At 44.0% G+C, this 18,786-nt stretch overlaps 1 protein-coding gene across 8 annotated transcripts in view; it reads right to left on the bottom strand.

The window, feature by feature from the left end:
• Positions 1–18,786, bottom strand: part of LOC127579261 (fibroblast growth factor receptor 3-like) — a 228,644-nt gene that overhangs the window by 101,099 nt on the left and 108,759 nt on the right. The window lies entirely within an intron of this gene.

Here is an 18,786-nt window from a genome sequence, read left to right as displayed (position 1 = left end):
GTTGAGAAAGGAGAAAAATCAGCCACGATTGAATGGCGGAGCAGACTCGATAGGCCGAATGGCCTAATTCTGCTCCTATATCTTATGGTCCACGCTCAGTTTCTCAGAGTCGAGGAGAGATACAGCACAGAAACAGGCCCTGCACCCAACTAATCTGTGCCAATCATCAACCACCCATTTTCACTAATTCTACATTCACCCCATTTTAATTCTCCCCACATTCTCATCAACTCCCCCCGCCCCCCACCAAGATACTACCACTCACCTACACACTAGGGGCAATTTACAGTGGCCAATAAACTGGCAGATCTCTGCAATGTGGGAGGAAACCAGAGCACCTGGAAAATAAATCCACACGGCCAGAGGGAGAACATGTAAATTGCATGCAGACAGCACCCGAGGTCAGGATTGAACCTGGGTCTCTGTTACCGTGAAGTAGTGGCTCTTCTAGCTGTCACTGTGCCGACTCTTCTCTGACTTCACTCAGGAGATGAGTGAAGAAGGCTGGTGCTTATTCTTCTGGAACCATTAATGAGGAACATCTGCCGACTGGCACATACCAGGCTGCAGGGGTATGTGCCAAGGGACGCTCTGAAGCTTGGTGCAGCCAATGCAAAGAATCTGTGGAGAAGGACCACAGTCTAGGGTCCCTCTGCTACTGGACATGGAGGGGCTGAATCATGTGGGGAAGCCCCTTAAGCACTGAAAGGTTATATCACCAAAGGGGGCCACAAGTGACAATGATTTTATGGTTATAAAATACGGTTTTAAGAAGTGTTAACACTACTGAATGCATTAACCATATGAAGGTAAAAGGTTTTGCACTGTGTTCTTTTCTCTATATTTTTATTATGAATAAAGTTTATTTTTGAAATTAAAAAAAAACATTAGTTAGGAACACTAGTATTTTGCTGGCACAACATAGAAAACCATCAACAGCAAAGCTATTTAAGATTGTGCCGAGAGTACTTAGCTGAGATTGTAAACCTCATACAACTGTGTAACATCCACAACAAGAAATTATTCTATCAATGTGAGGGGACTGACTACGAGCAGGGAAACATACTCTCCCCCAGGAAACAGCTGCCAAAAGATTCTCTTCCCCCACCCATTCTCCAGCTCCTTCTCCTAGTTTGGGGGTGTGGGGATGGGGGTGGGGTTCTCCAGACTAACTATCCCCTGCTCTCCCTGTTGCAATCAGCCAAATGGGCACAGATATCATATTAGAGAAAGGGACTTGTTCAATCTGCCTTATTCAGTAACACACACGATACAGGACACTGCTGACAAAGCAACTGGCTACACAGAAGATGTCTAAATGTAATTAAGGTTGCGGTTTCTTGTACAATGAAGTCAGGGCAATGTAGAAACAGGCCAGTCAGCCCCTGAAACCTGTTCTAGCATTCAACTTGAGCAAGCCCGATCTGAACCTCAGTTCAGGTACAGGAGCCTGAAGACCCACACTCAATGTTTTAGGAACAGCTCCTTCCCCTCTGACATCAGATTTCTGAACAGTCCGTAGCATAGCAGTTAACGTAACGCTATTACAGCGCCAGCGACCCAGGTTCAGTTCCGCTGCTGCCTGTAAGGAGTTTGTACGTTCTCACCGTGTCTGTGTGGGTTTCCTCCGGGTGCTCCGGTTTCCTTCCACATTCCAAAGACATACAAGTTAGGAGCTGTGGGCATGCTATGTTGGGGCTGGAAGAGTGGCGACACTTGCGGGCTGCACCCAGCACATTCTTAGCAATGCAAAAAGACGTATTTCACTGTGTGTTTCGATGTACATGTGACTAATAAATAAATATCTTATCTTATCATGAACACTACCTCATTATTCCTGTTTTGCACTATTTATTTATTTTTGTAACTTATAGTAATTTTCGTCTTGCACTGTACTGCTGCTGCAAAACAACAAGTTTCATGACATTTGTCAGGGATAATGAACCTGATTCCACCTGTCCTTCATTGTTTCATAACTCTTGCCAGCTCCTGCCTAATAGAAGTCTATAACGTCTGGGAAACAAGTTTCAGATTCCCACCTCTCCTTATGTGAAAAGGTGCCTCCTGATTTCACATCTTTAAGTTGTGCCTCTTGTTCTGCATTCCCCTGCCAGAGGAAATAGTTTCCCACCATCAACTTTTTAGAAATGTAATCATCTCTATTAGATCACCCGTTAACCTGCAGTAGTTTCCAGGCATATCATCCTGGGCTCAAAGTCAACTGAAAATGCACATTGCAAGGAGTGGGCCACTGTCTGCAATCCTAAAACACCACACAATGGCCTAGATTTAAGGCAAGCGATTTTGGCAACATTAGAAACTGAACTTTCATAGGGATAAATAAAAGATTAGCTTATGAGGATAGGTTGAGTGAGCTAGGGCTTTTCTCTTTGGAGAGAAGGAGGATGAGAGGTGACTTGATAGAGGTGACTTGATAGAGGTGTACAAGATGATAAGAAGCATAAGTCGAATGGACAGTCAGAGACTTTTTCCAAGGGTGAAAATGGCTAACACGAGGGGGCATAATTTTAAGGCGATTGAAGGAAGATATAAGGGGGATGTCAGTGGAAAGTTTTTTTACACAGAGAGTGGTGGGTGCGTGGAACGCACTGCCGGCAGAGGTTGTGGGGGCAGATACATCAGGGACATTTAGAGACTCTTAGATAGTCACATGAATGATAGAGAAATGGAGGGCTACGTGGGAGGGTATTAGAGCAGGATAAAATGTCTGCACAACATCATGGGCCGAAGGGCCTGTACTGTGCTGTAATGTTCTATTTTCTAATATAAGCTTGAACAATGAGACTACAAAGTCTATGCTTCATTAGAACATAGAGAAATGGCAGATACGCTAAATAATTGTTTTGGACTGGTCTTCACAGTGAAGACACTAAAGAAAATCCCAATAATATTAGATAATTAAAGGGTTACAGAGAGGGAAGAACTTAATACAAACCCACCATGAAAGAAGAGCCCTATGTAAACTAATGGGGCTAATGGCTCATAAGTCTTTTGGAGCTGACGGCTTGGATTCTTGGATCTTAAAGGAAGTAGCCGCAGTGACTGTGGATGCATCGGTTGTAATCAACCAAAATTCCCTAGATTCTGGAGCAGTCCCAGAGGACTAGAAAACTGCAATTGCAAAACTACTATTCAAAAAAAGGAGGGAGACAGAAAGCAGGAAACTATAGGCCAGTTAGCCTAACATCTGTCATTGGGAAGATGCAGGAACCCATTATTAAGGAGATAATAACAGGATATTTAGAAAATCATATGGCAATCAAGCAGAGTCAACATGGTTTCATGGAAGGGAAATTTGCTAGGGTTCTTTGAAGATGTAACACACGGGGTGGATAAAGGGGAACCAATAGGCTTAATTCATTTGGATATCCAGAAGGCATTTGATAAAGTGCCACATTAAAGGTTACTGCACAAGATCAGAGTGCATAATGTGGGGCAATATATTTGCCTGGACAGAGGAGTGGTTGATGAAAAGAAAACAGAGTTGAGGTAAATACATTTTGGGACTGGCAATCTATAACTTGTTGGGTGCAATAGGGATCAGTGCTAGGACCTTAATTATTTATAATCTATACTGATGACTTCAATGAAGAGGCCAAGAGTACCGCAGTCAAATTTGCTGATTATATAAGGATAGGTTGGTTAGTAAATTGTGAGAAGGACACATAGTTTACAAAGGGAGGTAGACAGGTTATGTGAGTGGATAACAAGTTGGTTGATGGAGAATAATGTGGGGAAATGTGAGGTTATCCTCTTTGGAAGGATTTCAGATTTCCTGCATCTGCAGCTTTCTTTATTTTCATTTACTGAGATTTATGAATTTTAATTTAAATAGCCCTCCTTGGGGCTGTTGGTGTGGGCAGGGTCTTGAACTCTCACTCTCGGGAACTTCCATACCCACGTCCTGAAGGAGAGCTTCTACCTCCCAAAGGTTGACAGCAATCTTAATTCTGTCACTGCATAGGCCTGTGTTTTATTTGCAATTCCAGGATTAGCCAACCTTTCTTCACTTACAGGTGGCACAGCTGGTAAGGGTCGCTGCCTCACAGTTCCAACGACCCGGGTTCGATCCTGACTTCTGGTGCTATCTGTGTAGATTTTGCATGCTCTCCCTGTTTGCTTCCTCTGGGTGCTCCAGTTTCCTCCCACATCCCATGCAGGTTGGGTGGATAAATGGCCGCTGTAAATTGCCCCTAGTGTGGCAGTGAATGGTAGAATCCGGTGGGAGCTGATGGGACTGTGAGGATTAGTGCAAATGGGTGGCTGATGGTCAGTGCTGATTCCATGAGCCAAAGGGCCTCCTCTCATGCTGTATGACCCCTTGACTTGCACGGCACAAGAACTCCTCAATAGGCAGGTAGTTTGCACCTAGAGCCAGAGGTTGGAAATAGAGGGAGAATCTTCACTCAATGCTGCTTCCCTTTGAATAGAGCGAGTTGGAACCCCACCACGTGGGAACTGTGTTTAGGCTTCCACCCATCACTCACTTTCACAGAAAGCACGATGGAAACAGGCTGTTTGGCCCAGTCCGTCGACATAATTTATCCTTCGCATAAGCAGTCACAGTAATCCAGCCTGCTCCAACTTCCCTTCAAACATTTATTGAATGTATTCTTAAACGTTAACACACTCTCTACTTCAAAGACCAACTCCTGTGGTGCAATCCTGGTGCAGTGTTAAACAACTTATTGTTACTGGAAATCCCATCCAACCCATCTAACCCTTTATGTGAGTAAGACCAGGCAGCTGAAAATAAAGTAGGGAAACAAACCCTTCAGCCCACAGGGTCTGTGCTGATCATCAAGCACCCACTCACACTAACCCTGCACCAATCCCTTTTTATTCTCCCTACAAATGCTTTATCTCCCTTTTCCGTCTGGGGCAGCAGTCCCTATGGATTAAGATGGCTTGCTTCCACTGCAGTTCTCCAAGTTCTGAGGTGGCCAATGACTGCTGTGTGAGACTCTGTGACACTTGGGACAGGGACAACTTGATGGGGCAGGTGGGTGAGTTATTTGCTCCCAGGGCCAAGGTACCAGGGACCAGCCTGGGTCCCAGCAGTTCTCTCGCTGCCACTAATGGCAATCGAAAAGAGTTGTCTTAAGTTGCTGCTACAGGCACAATGGGCTGTAAGATTCTTTAAATTACCATCCCTGCCCTGGGCTCCCTTCCAGATTTTACTTGTTGGAGACAAATGTGTTTGTACGCAAACTTGCGGGATTCCCGGATAAAGCTGATGGTGCGCAGGGCAGTAGTTTTGAGGGTGTACAAGGAGAGATTGTGGCCAATCTCCTGACCTAGGGGAGTAGGAAATGTTTGCTCTGAGAGGAAAACTAAAATTTTTTTTTTGAATGATGGCTTTTTAAAAAATAAAGTTTTCAAGCATTTAGTGTGAATGGCATGGAGTGTTAAGAGTTTAATGGTCATTTAAGCCGGCAGATCCTAAATTATGTTTTCTTCTTCTTCTTTTATATATTTAATTTCACTTCAAATAATGTCCATGGTGACAGTCTGGCACACTGATCAAGTGCTTCTTCCGGGATCTCCTGTCGTACAGTAGAAGATAATAAGGCCCAGCCAACATCCTGTCTCTTTTTATTGGAATACAATGCTGACAGTCCCACTCCCCAGATGTGGGAAATGATTCATGTCGAGTAGGATCCCACCATGAATCGTGATGATCAGAGGGCTGTGTGACGGGAACAGGTTGGTGAAAGACCTTTGTCTTCGGGCCATCTAGTGAAAGACTCAACATCTTGTGCACTTTGGTGGTTTGGAGCTTGGCCTCCAAGTATGCACAAATGCAAGCAAAATCTGAGTAATGATGACCAAAGTTGATGTGACTTTGGGTTCTGGAATGCTGGTTGAACAGTTTTTTGCTTGTATCTTAGACTACCTTCACTCCAGCTGGGAGTTTATTGGTGGTAAAGAGCGATATTGCAGTGAGGAAGATCGCAAAGAGAACTAATACAATGATGCTGCCTTGTTTGATGCACTGGATCACTTTTCATAATATCTACTTGTGCAACTCGTTCAAATTTTGTTATGAAAATGCTCCTTTGATGTTCCACAATGATATATATTCTTTGTAGAGTTATTTTGATTTAAATTTCTTGCTCACTAGTAATAAATATTTCCCCACACTCCCTCAAAATTTTATACACGTCAACCGAAGCACCCCACCAGACCACTGTTTATGTTGGATTGGATTGAGGACGGCATCGACTCATTTTGCCAACTCACTGACCAATCATGCTTTCGCAACAAGAGGTTTCAGTTCAGTCAACGTGACGCTCTATAAATATGCAATGGAGCCAATGTGACTCCCCTATGACATGGCACATCTTTGGCATGTTATAAGGACATTTTATACCACACTTATTCCCAAGCCCAGGACTGGTATAACTGTCTGCAAGTCACAGGAACAGAATACTATCTGGAACCCTAATGCTGGTTCTGCCATTCAATTAGATTATGACTGGTCTGTCAAGGAAATTTTCAATATCTCACAATACCTGCTGATGGAAGCTGGTAACACCAGCAGAGATCTCATTGAATAAGAATGTGCCTTTGGTTTTTCCTTTGGAGAATCCATATCAATCATAGCCTCCATGGCAAAAAAATCCACTTAACAAGAGTTATAGTCATGGACATAGAGTCATTCAGCACAGAAACAGGCCTACAGCTGACCATGTCCACGCCAACCATTGCACCCATCTACACTAATCCCACTACCCACATTAGATCCATAGCCTCCTTTACCTTGGTGATTCAAGTGCTGAATCATGTTTGCCAAAATGGCTTCTGTTGTCAAACGCAAGGAATTCCATTGGTCAGAACAAAGAAAACCATTTGATACAAAGACTGGCAGGGGTAGCTTGAATCAGTGCCCACCATAATAGGGCATAGGACATAGAACAGTACAGGAACAGGCCCCCCTGTCCACAATATCTGTGCCAACCATGATGCCAATTTAAAGTGCACATTTGCCTACACATGGTCTATATCCCTCAATTCCCTGCCTGTTCAGTACCTGAATTTCCTGCCAACACTGAGGACTGGACCAGTCACATCTAAACATCCATCAGCAAGTGAACACACTCTCATTTAAAAGCATTTTATACTCGTCTCCTTATCTGGTGGACGTGCTCCTGCTCGAATAAACACAGATGTAGCAATTACCTCCACTCACCGCTGGTGCACTGAAGCAGCCTGACATTTACTGTGCTGTGGGCCTTTGTTGTATTATAGGCTTTTGCACCAATCATAAAATCAGCAGGCTCGAAATGCAGTCACTACAGCACAGATTGTACCACAGTAGTCAATATATCAACCTTAAGTCCTGCAGATTCTCCCAACTTTCTAGCTGTAAATAACTCATTTCAATCATTTTCCTCTGCTGACAAGCTGGCTGAAGCTGTCAATTTTCAAATGTGTAGTTTGCAATGTTATTCCCTTTCGCTTTGGAGCACAGCCCACAAGCTTGGAGATGAGGGAGGTGATTGGTGTCAGACATGGAGAGAACATCATGCCACACTCCGCTGCTTTAAAGTATCGATTTTCAATAAAGCCACATGTATTTTATGCATTTTAGCATTTATGTATTTATTCTGTATAATGGTCACATTTCAGAAATGGGTAATTGGCAAATGGTGTATTGTAGTTTCTTTCTCCCCTTTTCCTTATTTAATATCATTTCATACAATGTCCTCAGTTACAGAAGGCCTTTTGGTCCATTGCGTCTGTGCTGCTCCCAGGAGCTGGAGTGGGAATGCATGAATGATACGACTGTCAAAAAAATCTCAAACCCTTTACCAAGAAAATAAAAGCATTTCAGTTACTCACAGGCTTTCACAACATCGCAAAATCATTTAGTCCTTTCACTGCTGTTATGTGGACACACACATTGTTAATTCGCACATTTTTGAAATCTCTGTGAGGGGATAAATCAGTAATTAATCTAGTTTTGATTAAGGGAGCAACATAGGCCAGGATTTGAGGAAAATGCGATGCTTTTCCTTGAGTGTTGCTGTGGGATTTTTAATGCTCTAATGGTTCCATATACAAATGTAAGAAGCAGGAGCAGGAGTCAACCCTTCAAGCCTGCTCCGCCATTCAATAAGATCATAACTGATCGGATTTTGGTGTCAATACTGCTCCCCACATCCCATGAATCCCTTGTAGTTTAAATCTGGGGCCTTGAAATGACTCTGCCTCCACAGACAAGAGAATTCAAAGGTTGATGATCGTTTCAGAGAAGACATTTCTTCCTCATCTCCAGTTGAAATGGGTGACCCCTATTTTGAAAGTATACCCACTATTTCAAGATAACAAACATTCTCTCAGGATCCACCTTGCCAATCCCTCAAAACTTTATGTATTTCAAAAATATCAGCTCTCATTCTTCCATGTGCCAATGAATAGAGACCCAACCCGTTCAGCCTCTCTTTATACATCAACCCTTTTAATCCTAGGAATCAATCTAGTGAATTTTCTCTGCACTATCTCCAATGCAAGCACTTCCTTCCGTACGTATGAAATTCAAAACTGAACACTGTATTCCCGGTGTGATCTCACCAATGCCCTGTCAAATTGTATCAAAACTTCTCTATTTCCATTAACCATACACCTTAGGCCCAGCACTGATCTGAGAGGCACCATCTGATTGCCAATCTGAAAACAACCCATTTACCCCAACTCTGTTTTCTGTTATCCCTGTCCTACCACCTTATCCCAGCCAATATATCACCCTCAACTTCATGATTTTGCTCAACAACCTTTCATGTGTCACCTTATTGAACAACTTCTGGAAATCCAAATTCATTAAACTTACTTATTCCCCTTTATCCAACCTGCGTGTTACATCCTTGAAGAACGCTAACAAATTTGTTGCCTACAATTTCCTCTTCATAAAACCACGTTGACCTGCTTGATTACCTCATAATTTTCTGAATGAAAGCGTCGTCAATCTTTGAATTCTCTTGTCTGTGCTCTACCTCCTTCAGAATCAATTCCTGTATTTTCCCAATGACATAAGTTAGGCTAACTAGCCTCTAGTTTCCTTCTATCTTTCTCCCTTCATTTTTGAATAGTATATTAACTATTTCCCTCTAGGCCCTTTCTAGAGTACAAGGAATATGGTGTATGACAACCCATGCATCCTTTAAGCCTGTAGCCACTTCCTATAAGACCTTAAGATGCAGGGCATCAGGTTCAGGGGACTTGTCGACCTTCAGCCCTATTAGTTTGCTAACAATAAAGTTTATTTTAAGTTTCTCCTTCCAGGCCTTTCGGTAACGCAAAAAGATGCATTGCACTGTGTGTTTCGATGTACATGTGACTAATAAATAAACATCTAATATTATTGGAATGTTTTTAGGTCCTCTCCTGTGGAGACTGATCCAAAACAATTATTAATCTCTGCTATTTTGCTATTTCCCATTATTAATTCCCTAGAATCCTCTTAGATTTTATATTATTTGCTAGTTTATTCTCATATTGCATCTTCTACCCTTTGGGCATCACAGCCAAAATTTAATGTGGCAATGTCTCATAATGTACTGAGGTGCTTTCATAGATTACCTACTTAAGTTGCAGAGTGGGAGCCTGACTTGAGTAGAGACACAAGAGGCTGCAGATGCTGTAATCTGGAGTGAAAAAATGAACCGCTAGAATGTCAACCATCCCTCTGTCTCCACAGATGCTGCCCGACCCGCTGAGTTCCTCCAGCAGTTTGTTTTTTTCCCCCACTTGACTTGAGTAGCTTTGCCAAGTTTGCAGTGGAACAAACTAAGATTATGTGCAAAAAGAAAAACTAGTGGAAGAATTTATTGAATTCTCTTCAAAGAGAGAGTGTTGTGCTACTGAGCCAGGCAGACCACAAAGGTTCCAGATTAGATCTCAAACCTGATCTGAAATGATCAGATTAGGTTGTAACTTGGGGAATCAACTTCCTTGGGCTAGAGAGGAAGGTGATATCAACCACTTCCTGCTCTTGTCTCATAGTCATACAGCACAGAAACAGGCCATTTGGCCCACCCTCCATGGAGAAGAGAGAATGAGCCAGGTGGGTGGGGTCTTTGATTATGCTGGCTGCTTCACCAAGACAGCAAGAGGTAAAGACAGAGTCCAAGGAGGTGAGGCTGGTGTCCATGATGCGCTGGGCTGACTGTGGGCAAGCCAAAGGTTCTGGGGAGACCCAAGATCAGTTCAGTCAACCCGACTGAATGGCAGAGCATGCTGACCAGGCTGTGGGGCCAACTCCTGCTGCTGTTTCTTATGTTCTTGCTTCCCACTCCAGATACAAACATCTGGGCAAATACTTGAGCGCGATACTGAGGGAGTGCTGTGCTGCCGAAGGAGGTGTCTGTAGAATGGCATGTTAAACTTAGCTTTCATAAATCGGGGGATTGAGTTTAAGAGCCGTGAAGTGATGATGCAGCTTTACAAAACTCTGGTTAGGCCACATTTGGAGTACTGTGTCCAGTTCTGGTTGCCTCATTATAGGAAGGATGTGGAGGCATTGGAAAGGGTGCAGAGGAGATTTACCAGGATGCTGCCTGGATTGGAGAGTATGGATTATGAGGAGACATTAAAGGAGCTAGGGCTTTTCTCATTGGAGAGAAGGAGGATGAGAGGAGACGTGATAGAGGTATACAAGATATTGAGAGGAATAGAGTGGACAGCCAGCACCTCTTTCCCAGGGCGCCAATGCTCAAAACAGGAGAGCATGGCTTTAAGGTATTGGGTGGGAAGTTCAAGGGTGATGTCAGAGGGAGGTTTTTCACCCAGAGAATGGTTGGTGCATGGAATGCGCTGCCTGGGGTGGTGGTGGAGGCTGATACATTGGACAAGTTCAAGAGATTGTTGGATAAGAATATGGAGGGATTTAAGTTAGAGGGATATGTGGGAGGAAGGGGTTAGATAGTCACGGGTGTGGTTTGAAGGTCAGCACAACATGGTGGGCCGAAGGGCCTGTATTGTGCCGTATTGTTCTATGGTTCCAACCATCAATTACCCATTCACACTAATCCTATTCAACAGCACATGGTCCCCAGCCTACTATGCCGTAGCAATTTAAGTGCTTATCTAGAAAACCTCTTTAGCGTTAAATGACTCCTCTTGAATCTCTTTTGTCCTTCTGAAGTGGGAACCGTGTAGGTTAAGAGAGAAGGAAAAAGAAAACACGCTCAAGATGGTGTCCTCCACGGGTGAAAAGCCGACGGATGTTTAAGTCTAGATGGTCTGCTTGGAGTTAAACATGAACTGCTGGAGGAAGTCAGTGGGTCAGGCAGCATCTGCAGAGAGAAATGGGCAGTCGCTGTTTCGGGTTGAGATCCTTCATCTGGACTGAAAGAATAGTACTACTCTTTCAGTCCAGATGAAGGGTCTGGACCCGAAACATCAACTGTCCATTTCCCTCTACAGATGCTGCCTGACCTGCTGAGTTCCTCCAGCAGCTCGTTTTTTTGCTCCACATTCCAGCATCTGCAGTTCCTTGTGCCTCCTGCTTGGAGCCAAAATCTAGCTCTGACTATCCAATGTCAGAAGTGAGAAACGGTTGTTACTGGAAACATCTTTAGCTGTGTTATCAATCTGGTTCCATTGAAAGACAACCTCCAGGTGTCAGAAGGAGAATATCGGGGGAAATCTTAAACACTGCACCTGCTGCAATAACCAGCCCACTTATTTCATTTCTTAATGTTGCTGATGTAGTGCATGGATCACATACAAGCCCTCCAAACCACAGCGTTGAATACCTCATTATCAGCTGTTGGCACCCAGGCATGGATTTCTGCCTTTAAACATCAAACAATGTGAGGACACTAAAAATGGCTGGAGCCATGTGAGATTTGAACGCCAGAATTTTCTGGAATACTGTTTTACAAAGGCTTGATTGATGATACGTTATACAGGGTTGAAATGGAAATTCGCCCTCACAGAATTCACAAATTACTACCCAAAAATTTGAGATGCAGAATATAATTCTCTCACAGAATTGATGTGAAAAAAAGTAAATAAATAAACACAAAATTTACTTTTTTATAACTCGTGTTTCTTGAAACGTGCAGATGATATGGCTTTGCGTTACGGAAAATCACAATATGGACCGTTTTCCAGGAACACAACCCCTCCCTGCCCTCCTCCCCGTAACATGGGAACTGGGTGGGGGGGGGGGGGGTCTTGCCTGTACAAGTTTTCACACCAGAGGGGCTATTTCAGTAAATTCCCCTCAAGCCTCCTTTTGCACTTCAAAGTTCATGCCTGTGGAATGAAATCTGCATCCCAGGCTGATCGTCAGCAGGACTAGAGCTGCTCGCATACCAGATTAGAAACTCACCCCTCAGGCTCTGAGGTAACAGCATGTGTCAGCAAGGTGGGGGTGCTCCTGATGCACCAGTGTTTGACATACAATACCCACCTCCAGGCAATGGGGGATTGACGTCCCCTCAACCCAGGGATTTTCTTATCCTGTAGAAATGAAGGAATGCAGAATTAACTGTGGCACTCCTCAGCTGGTTAAATGTTGCAAGGATCATGCAACATTACATGAAGGAGAGCGGGACCTGTCACCTATCCTTTCACCCAGTACCTTCATCGGGAACAGCTGAGCTGGTCACTGTTTCCCTCAGGAAACATATATGGTCCAGACTTGTGACCACTTTTTCTATACAAACTGGAATTCATTCAATTAAGCGCCTTAAATTATGTTCTTTCTTGATTTATGCTTTCTTTTCTGATATACAAATCTAAGAATGGTTGATACTCTTTATCAAACATGTTCAATGTTCTAATAGCAACTGTTCCTAAATTGTTGCAGTTCACTGTAACCTAGTGTACGGGACACAAAGTTCGGTGTTCACATTAATAAGATACTAGATGAGCTTTCAACATAGCCTGATTATGAGTGAGCCAATAAAGTGGTTCTGGGGAATCGTGGCCATGTCTGGAAGAATAGCAGCACTAAGATGTCAAACCATTGGTGCGTTGAGCCAGGACATAAGGTGCTTATTTGCGTGTGGTTGGTAGGGAAGAAGAACATTACATCATTTAGATGAAAAACACGATGATGCTGGAGGAACTCAGCAGGCCAGGCAGCATCCGTGGAGAAAAGCAGGCAGTTGACGTTTTGGGTGAGGACCCTTCTTCAGGTCTGAAGATAGGAAAAGGGTCCTGACCCGAAACGTTGACCGCCTGCTTTTCTCCACGGATGCTGCCTGGCCTGCTGAATTCCTCCAGCATCATCGTGTTTTTCATCCAGATTCCAGCATCTGCAGTCCTTTGTTTATCTATCATTGCATCATTTAGTTTGGGAGAAATTCACTTTGCATCCTGAGTGATTAGTGTTGAGTGTCCACACCACAGAGAATAGAAGGTTCTCAGGTTTTGATTTCTGGCACAAAGCTTTCTGCAGATCGATATAATGGGTCTCAGATGGCCCAGCTTGGTGGTGATGCACTGGTTGTCACTGGACTACTAATTAGACTAAAGTTCCAGAGACGTAAATGGGAAATCACCTGTCACAGTGTGATAGATTGTGATCACCTATCACCATCTTCGGCTGTGGTTGTTGGAGGTTAACCATGCAGGAGTGATTCAGGACAGGTCCAATCACATGCAGCTGCTTTATCAGTGACCTTCCTTCCATTTGAGGATTAAAAGGGGGAATGTTCACCAATAGTTGCACAATGTTCAATTTATCTGCAACTCCTTAGTAAATTGCCAGCACTGCATAGATGACATTCAGGCAAGGCTGATGAGTGGTAAATAACCTTCATCCACAAAGTGCCAGCAATGACCATTTCCAGCAAGAGAAAAGTCTAACCACCTACCCTTGACATTCAATGGCATTACCTTGCCAAACTTACCTCCCCCTACCCACCTCCCGCCAACACTACTTCCTGGGTTCACCATTGACCAGAAACTTAAATGAACCAGCCACATGCACTTTATTTGTTTACCTGCACTGCACTTTCTCTGTAGCTGTAGCAGCAAGGGTATATCCTGCATTGTTTTTTTACTACATTGATGTGCTTGCTTATGTATGGCATGATCTGCCTGGATGGTATGCAAACAAAAGCTTTTCACCGTATCTCAGTACACGTGACAATAATAAACCAATAGCAGGTCAGAGACTGGGTATCCTGTACCAGCTCATTCTTCCTCGACAATCCTAAGGACTTTTCATCATCTCATCACCACCTTCTTAAACAAAAGTTTGTTTAGACTAGGGGAGTTAGAAATGGGCAATAAATGCTGGGCTCACCAGCAAAGACCACATCCCAAAATGTGAATATGTAATGGACGGGTGGGAGGCGGCGTTGGTGGAAAAAACCATTTAGAGTTCTCCTTCCTGCTTGAAGTGTAAATGTCCATAGGTATGGGTTTAACTATGGGGTTGGACAGTGAGAGGCAGGGAAAAGGTTCTCTCTATCAAAGTTTACAGTCTCAAGATAAGAGGTTCTCTGTTTAGGGTTGAAACAAAAAGAAATTATTTTGTAACAGAGAGTGGTGGATCATTGGAATTCTCTACCCACTGCTGCCTAGATGTTCACGACAATCTACAAGATTGATGGATTTTTGAATTTTACAGGAACAAATAGATGGGTGAATTGGAGAAGAATTTAGACTCGAGAGGGTGAATGGCTTCGATTTCTTACGTTCGTCTACCTGTTGGCAGCAGTAACAGGAAGCTGAGGATTAGGCTTGAGCATACGCAGGCAAGTAGCTGCTGAGACAGCTCGCAGAAAGTAATAACCACTCAAAAAAGTACAGGGAAGTTACAAAATCCTACCATGGCAACCATCAATACCACACTTTTGTTTGGGGGGGGGGGTGGCGTTGGCAGGGATCCGTGTAACATCGGCAGACTGGAAAACGGAATGACAAAACTAAGCTGCAGTGATGAAACATTCAGCTCCACATGAGCAACAGGTAAGGTCTGACCTCCGCTGCAGGGTGAACTTCAAATAACTGTGGACATGTTGTGGATAGGGCAGAGAATATTGTGGAAAAGTGACACTTATTAATTGCAGTTATTTGCTAAAATTGGTAGGCAATTTTGGTTTGGAAGGGGGAAGGCAGTTTAAATTAAGCACTTTTATACATTTTTTTAAAATATGCAAATCATGTCTGCAGAGTACTCCATCTTGGCATCTTTCTTTTCGATATATGTTTGAGGGTGCACTGCAGATCGGTGCTGCGTTCCAGAGATGCGATTGGTTTGGTTCATGGGGACTGCTGCAGAAGTAGGCCAGCCTGGGTCCATGATTGGGTGGGCATATGGCAGACACAGGAGTGGCCCATACGGAGACCAGAGACCCCGAGAGTGGCCTAGAGATCCCAGGAGTAACAGAGAGACCTCGGGAGTGACACAGGGAGAGGGCAGAGACTCCAGGGGTGGCCTAGAGACCCCAGGAGTAACCGAGAGACCTCGGGAGTGATGCAGAGAGAGCGAGGGCAGAGACTCCAGGAGTGGCCCAGGGAGAGGGCAAAGACCCCAGGTAGTTGGAGGGGGTCAGATAATCCAGCTCACTGTGGAATGCATAATCTCTGCCAATGTCGCAGTCTAGGAAGGGCCTTACCCATGCGGGAATTCGGTGAATCTAGCATATTTGCAGCCCAGACAATCAGAAGCAAATGCCTGATGCGAAAGGCAGGGATAGCAGAAAATTCTGTGGTCAAACCAGTCTGAATAGCTACTGACAGCAGCCTGGGCTTCTTACGCATAAAATCAGAAGCAGGGTGTAGGGAGGGATGGTGGGGGGTGGGATGGCTGAGCTGCAGCTGACCCAGTGGGAGCTGGAAGGTGTATGTGCACAGTTTATTCTCCCCCATTAATATGTCATTTGGCACCAGTTTACAGCAAGTTAAAACAGGTCCTATCCACCTCCTCGTCTGCAGCAACCTGCGAATCTGGGAACAGTCCACGATGGCGATGAGTGCTCAGGGGTTGTTCTGGAAATCGTGTAAACGTTTTAACTGTAACATTTTATCTCTGCGTGAAATAAATGTGCATTGCAGATACCACACAAAGCTCAACATTCCAGATCTAAGTCGTGCTGGTATCTGAGGTTGCTACAGTTGAACTCAGCACCCTAAGGCTAGGGAGGGATAAATAAAGTTAGTCATTGCTCAGCTCCTGATCACCAGGCAGTGACACTTGCTGGAAAGTATGCATGTGTACATGCCAAATAATGACATGACTAGGTGTGATACATCTCTCATGTCCCTCACCACCAATGCCATCAAATGCCCTGCCCCACAACACCCCTGGCTTCCTCATCAACCCACCACTTACAGTTGTGTCTTCAGCAGCCTCTAGTCCAAGCCCCCCCCTTACACTCACCTGCCTCAACACCAACTTCCATTTATATAGCAGTCTCAAAATAGTCCATTGTGAAAAACAGCCTCCCCTCCATGGACTCTGTCTACACTTCCCGGTGCCTCAGGAAAGCAGCTGACATAGTCAAAGGCCCCTCCCACCCTGGTCACTCCCTCTTCTCCCGCCTCCCATTGGGCAGAAGATACAAAAGTTTGAGAACACAGACCACCAGGCTCAAGGACAGCTTCTGTGCTGCTGTTTATAAGACTCTAATAGAATAAACCTTGACCTCACTGTATTTTATTTTATTTGAGGAGCAAACCGTCTCAATGAGAAAGACCTGCATTTCTATGGCACCTTATATGTCCCTTTCAGAACACCCCAAACGCTTTAAAGCCAATGAAGTATTTTTGATGTGCAATTGCAAGCAGCTCAAGCCATCAGGCAGAATTCATGTCCAGTTGGATGTAATGTGGGATCAATGCCCAGTGGCCTGGGGAATGAGAACGGATGGAAATGGAATGACCCTTTTTACTTTTGATCCAAGGAACCTGATGAGCAAAACACAGGATACATCAACGGCTGACTTTGCACACTGTCATTAAAGCAAACAAAACCCTGGTGCTCTAGTTGGCATTAATTCAGAGAATAAATGATCCCAATCTGCACATCAAAGATTCTTCTGCTGCATATGAAACGCGGCCTTTGCATTTCTGTAAAGGAGCCACACAGCCTTCCATTACTGTGTCTTGTCTCTGTTTCCATAGAGTCAGGAGAGTCCCCCGTCTCACCCTGCAAGAAGCACCATTTGTCTTCCCTTGTTCTGGCCATCTGCTCATTTCAGTGGCCTATCCTATTGCTCTCAGGGCTTCTTTATCCCTTCAGCAGCCTCCTACCCCGGCACCTATACTCGAGGTCAGTGACATGATTCTTTGTCCTCGGATTTCCTGCAGTGAGCTCCACTACAGATTATTTAAGAGCAAAGATCTGGCAATGAAATGGGGAATGCCAAGATCTCTCTTCCAGGAATCATCCATCCAAACACTCCGAAATAATGTTTAATCCCCTGCGATTCTTTCTCAAAATCACCCTGCAAGACAATCTTATCTAAAACTTCAGTTACTGCATCAACCCACAGCAGATATTTGAAATACCTCCTGTATGTTTTCATCAACAGCATTGTAAATTACACAGGATTTTTGTTTAAAAACTTATTGGATGTAATCTGATCTTTAAAACCAAAGATACAATCCCCCAGCATGGGATTATTACCAATTAACAAACCCAGGCGAAAAGCACTCCCAATCTAAACAAACTTTTGTGTCAAGAGGGTTTCATGGAGTCTCTTAAGTGTTGTAGTTGAGTGGATTAGATTAATAGCTAATGAGAATTTAAAATGTTGGTTGGCAATTAATGTAAAGCACCTATCACACAATGTTATTGTAACTTTTAGTGCCATATGGCTAATTCTTCTGGAACTGAAATGGGGAGGAGGAATTACAGGCTGGAATAATGGTTTGGGGAGGGGGAGGATGTTGGTGACCCCTGGGAAGCTCACCATTCCAGAATGAGCCCATTAATTCCACAACACTGCAATGATAAATGGATTTATTGTCATCCAATAAGTGCTCATTGGGTAATATTTCCACAAGCACTGGGGACCCTCTGTATCCTCATTCAAATGGCTATTCTTCATTTTTGAGGTTAGATAGCAAGCACTTAAAGATTTTCTAAGATGTGATGTAGAATTCTAAGTCTTGCTCCCCACTGGTGCCAATGCAATCAGCCCTTCCAGTAGGGGTCAGTAAAGAGCAACTCTGAATGGGCCTTGTGGGTGACTTAGATTTCCACAACCTGAGCTACTGAGGTACTCTTCACCCTTTATGCCCCTTTGCCTTTTGAAAGTGTTTCTAAATGCAGAATCCAACATGATGTCTGCAATTAACCATAACCCAATGCTGTCGCTTGAATGTAAGGATTTATTGCCTCCTGCTCATCCAAGCCTTTACATGCAACAGCTAAACATTAGCTGCTGTGGTAAGTCTCTGTGACTTGGCTAATTTTTAAACCCACAGTAATGCAGTGCACAATCCTGTGTTAAATAAAATCACAAGGTGAAGCTGCCTCTACTGAAGCTTCTCGGCACCCTGAAATAACTTTAATGGGGGCAAACATGGTAGCTGGGTATCAAGAATTCTACGAAATGCCAAGAGATGATTGCTTGTGTTTGATAGTATTTGCTGAGATATTGTTAGTGACCAGGAACCTGTCCTTGGTTTGAATTGTCAAGTTACCCATATCCTAGAGAGAGTGAGTTATAACAAAGAGACGCTACTCTGAAGGGCAAAGCAGTTTCTTTATTCATCGAGGATAGGCTGAGGGGGTAGGCGGGGAAAGGGAAGCATTATGCAAGCATTAAGTTCCCCTGAATAAGGCCAGTT

The sequence above is a fragment of the Pristis pectinata genome, chromosome 2, assembly GCF_009764475.1.
Source record: "Pristis pectinata isolate sPriPec2 chromosome 2, sPriPec2.1.pri, whole genome shotgun sequence".
Classification (NCBI taxonomy): domain Eukaryota; kingdom Metazoa; phylum Chordata; class Chondrichthyes; order Rhinopristiformes; family Pristidae; genus Pristis; species Pristis pectinata.
This window is presented reverse-complemented; position numbering and strand designations above follow the sequence as displayed.